We start from the raw sequence: 4,940 nt of genomic DNA on the forward strand, positions 1-4,940 counted from the left end.
ATTCGTGACTGAGCCAAGGTGAGGTGGCTCCACACACTGGGAAAAGTAAAAAGAAAAGAAGCCTTGCCAAAGTCGAAGATCTAAGCTTCTTTGGAAAATAATGAAAATACCAAACTCTTACTGATTTTTGAATATTTACAAAAACCACCGAAAAAAGTAATGCAAAATATATATTTTACTATTTTTCTTTAAGATTTAAAGTCACCTACAAAGCTCAATGAAAAGTAAGAGGTCCTTTTGAAAGTGTATAATAAACTGGGATACCCGAGGCAAGGGAAAGGTGCGTTAGGGTTTCGGGGAAGAAAAATGCTGGCTGTATTTAGGCGGACGTCTTGTCAAATCTGCGCTCTGAAGCATTCTAATGAGAAGTGCTCGGCTGCCAGTTTAGCAGGCTCACCTTCGTTACAAGGCCGAAAGGAAAACAACAAGGATGTGCTATCACAGCCGCATAATCAAACGGCTCGGCGTTGGGCTTGGCAGCCACTTTGCCTGCTCCTTTTTATGCCCATCTTGGAATTTCATATTTTCTGGCTTTCTCCCTGCGCAGCGGTTTTTTTTTTCTGTTTTTACGTGCGATATATAATTTCATATTTTTTAAGATAATTATGTCGATAAGTTGGGAAAAGGTAATGCATGCCGGTAAACAAGCCGGGGAGAAAAAGAAGATGCCTGCCTTGAGGGTGAAGGAAAAACAAAGAAATTATAAGCAAAATCCGGATAAAGGGAAGGCAAATCGCAGAAGGAAAATAAGGTCAGTTACCTCGAGACTGAGGTTTAGACAACGAAAATCCCTAAGTATGGCTTAGAGGGGAAGGCCCAGACATACTGCAGTTTTTTAGATCTGTTCAGGTTCTAAATTGTTCACAAATTCGATTTTTCAGTGACTTTTGATATTATTAAAGATTTTTTTGCAGAATATATATAAAACAGAATTGAAAATAGTTTTGATCAGGCATTCAGCGTAATTAGTCTCCCTCATTTGATATGGAACACGCCCTCTGGTCACCATAATCAATAGCTCCAATTATGCGTGCATCGAATACGGCAATTTAAAATGCGAAATACCCGTAGTTGGGCCCGGTACCATGGCCACATGGCAATTGCCTGGGATCAGTGGTGGAAACCTCAGCAACATTTAGCAGCGATGCATAAATCATAGCATACTTAACAGCGCAAACACGCACGCACACACGCCAATGAACACGGCACATGTACGAGTATATTATATGCGTGTGTGTGTGTGTGTGTGTGTGTGCAGGCAAAAGTATCCTAAATGTCCAGATGGCCTAACTCGCTCGCGGTTGTTTTGATTTTGTTTGCAACCTTTAATTAGAAATATTGCCACATACTAAATGAGTCGCAAAGTGTGGCCGCGCACGCAGCAGCAAGGGGTGGGGCGGGACGGGAGGCTGGACAAAACAAATTAAATATTGAAAAACGGAATAATAATTATGAGTGCAGCGGGGGGGCAGCAGCTGACTGTGGAAGTGAGTTAATCCCGGCAAATGCAGTTAACCGCATTCGTGCATTTATCTATGCATTTATGCGCAAAATTAACTAGTTTAAGTGACATGAAATATTCTGGTTACCATTCGGTTTCCATTGACGAGCGGACAAACAAAGAAATTATTATGGCACTGATGCTGCTGTGAGAGCACTGAATTAGCCGCCAATTGAGTCATAATTGAATTAGTTGGCCGACGAATAGGTTTTGCCAGGAAATTATATATTTCTACTGATTTATTATTTCGAAAAGGGTTCCTAAATAAAAGTCCTTCAATTGAATTGGGCAATTAAACAACTCCGAACTCCTTTGGGCCCTCAAAACTTCATCAGTCCCCGGACTAAGCACTTCAGGCAAATGAAGACCGGCCAGTCCCACAGGACTGTCTAACCTTCCGTGGTCAGGGTAAATCTCTTGAGTCAGGCAGTAAATCAAATACAAAATACTGGCACGTGCGAAGGGTCTAGGCGATAACTGGCGGTGGAACCAAGAAAAACTTGCTACTGCAAAAGATTATGGAACTTATGACAAAGCTGGGCCAAAGTCCAATTGAAAAATTTGAACTTAAATATGGCATCGTTCCTGGTTTTTTGGGCTAGGTCACTCCCTCGCCCAGTCATCGCCTTGCGGGTCAGCATCGATTAGGGGTACGTGTATTCCGGGCCATAAATCACAGGGCACGACGAAGTCTCGCCTCTGCTTCTGCTGCTGCTGTTGTCTGCCACTCTAATCGCATTAAAACCTAAACGGCAGAATCTTTACTACGTGTTCTTGTTAACTTTTGCAGGCCTTGAGATGCTGGGGTCGGTCCTAAAGACAACTGCTTGGGAAGTTGGAGAGAAAGTGCGTACTGAATTATCCTCTGGACGCTGACATTCCGCCAAGCTATAAATACTAGAGAAATTGGTGGGCAGTATTATTGTTTCAGCTTTGCAGATGTGAGAATTTCTTTTATTTATTGATAATTGGATATGAAAAAGAAGAAGGTAATCGAGTATACAATATATTATACGTTAAATATAAGAGGGCTTTTGTCATCCAATAACGAATATTTAGATTAATCTCCAGGGTTACGCTTTTCCTAAGTTCATTTCTTTTGATGTTAATACTTATTTGAAATAGAAAACATAAATCACTCTGCTCTTAAATATTTAAAATAATAAAAATGAAATGTAAAACGCTTCTTGGTCCACATTTTATTTGTATTTGTTTCCCTCTCGTCGCATTTGTCGCAGTTTGGCCAGACAGTTGATGCGGATGTTGAATGGATTTCTTTTTCATTGCTGGACATTTTGGTCCTTGTTGCTGATGTTGTTTTGCTTGGGTTATGTTACCAAACTCCCATTCGGGCTTTCCTTTTTTCGGGGACAGGGACAGGAACAGAAAGAGAGACAGAGCGGGGTGCCTTGTGGGTTAAGAACTTTGAACTTATGCTGTAACTTTTTCGTCGCTGGGGCTGGATCTGACAGCATTTGATTGCTCATGAAATCGATCGATTGTGGAAACGTGTTGATTGTATTGTTGTGAGCTCAAACCCAAAGGTCAAAAGTTTTCAATTCTCTCGTAAAAGTTGCTCTGTCGCCTTTTCTGTGGCATATAAAATGAAGTGTCCTCGTTACTCTTGGCTTCGGGAAAAATCATTTAAATACATTTCACTTCCCGCACCGCATTAAAATTGTATGCGACGAGGTCCCCAAGAAACATGGCAGGGGACGAACGAGACTCGTTTTCATTTGGATAGATACTCAGCCAAAAAGCCAGACATTTCCTGATTAATCTGTCAATATCCGAAAAGGAGAAGCGTTCACTTTGCCAAGCAAATCATATTTTTCGTAGAAATGATGGATGTCCAATGTCCCCCATAATTAGACCTAAGGACACATTGGTCGCGGTGAATCTTTTGCGACATTCTACAAGGATGCAGGCGACTGATGGATCGCTTGTTGATTGTTTGACCAACGGACTTGTTATATTTGATTTGTGCTCTTATGAATGGCCCATCGCTCATTTCGAGCTTTTCGCCTATCTTGCCGTGAAGAAGATTTATTGGTCACTTTTATTAGAACTTTGTATTATCCGGACATCTAAAACTTTTTATGTTCCTTTTAGTCTATTTGTGAAGCAAATGAGATCTGCTTAAAACCAATTAATTTAAATAAGATTTTAGTCTTTACTCTATTTGTCTGTGAACAATTTCCCAAGCTTCTGATTCCAGTCTCAACTTTGATATCTCCCTGGCACCATACTTCACTGCACCCGAGCTTCTTGATGCTGCGTGACACGCAGTGCCGACACGTATAATAATAAGCGGAAATGTTGAAAAATTCAAAACGCTTCCGCGGCGCCCCCCCCCAATCTACTTCACCTGCTTCCGTCGCGGCAAAAATGAGCACCTGAAGCTTGCTATGCTGCCATTATCCCATTGATGTTTCCCCCCGAAAAGTCAAGATTTGTGCGCATTAATGGCAGCGATTGAATTTTCAATATCTCAGGCACGTGACTGTCGCGGGCGCATCGATTTCATTGAAACCTAACGTGCTCAACATGTTTAATTGCAACGGGGGTAAAGGTAGGTGAATATGGGTGTTGGGAAATGGGGCTTTTCGTGGAGCTAATTCTGAAATATTGGAGTGTGAATCGGGTCTGTAGACAGCCAATCTGTAGGTCATAAATTCACACAGCAATAACAGACAAAAGCCAAGATACCAGCAGCCGCCATAACTGATAAAAAGGCATTGTTGGGTGTCAGAAGTATGCACTATTTTGCAGATACTCTGACGAATTTTAAGAAGAAATGATTTCTTAGAGACTAACAAAAGAGGAAATTACAATAATATTATATTAAAATTCAATGCATATTTTATAACTGTTTTAACTGATTTGCTATTCCAACCTTAAATACTTTTCCTCATATTCTCTAAAATGTAATTACAAATCTTTCATCTTTTTATGTCAAAAGCTAAGTAATGGCTAAAGCAAATATTTAATTAAGCAAGTAATCCAAATAATTAATGGGGTAAGGCAATAGCAAGCTTAAACATAGTAATGTGAGCTCTGAGGCTAGCTATAATGACGATTCTTTATGCTATCACTCATCGACTCCACAATTCGAGTCCACTTAAACAGGGTATAGGGGGGAAAAAAAAAACAACTTTGAACAGCTCCGCAGGGCCAGGATGGTGGGCCTTTGCACATCATACGTAGGCGGAGATTAATAGCCGCACTGAGTGCTTGGCACCTATCAAATTCAATCAGAGGCATTCATCAATTTTCAATTTGGCATTCCGGGGAAGAAGGGCGACCCGAGTGGGCAAGGCAAAACCACGGAAACAGAAAGTTGGCTCTGGCGGCTTGGGTCCGGTCCGATTCCTCTGTCGATGCTATCGGTATCGTGGCCAGACATCAAAGGCAAGCCCGAGGAAGCGACGACGCTAAA

Source organism: Drosophila kikkawai, chromosome 2L, assembly GCF_030179895.1.
Source record: "Drosophila kikkawai strain 14028-0561.14 chromosome 2L, DkikHiC1v2, whole genome shotgun sequence".
Taxonomy (NCBI): domain Eukaryota; kingdom Metazoa; phylum Arthropoda; class Insecta; order Diptera; family Drosophilidae; genus Drosophila; species Drosophila kikkawai.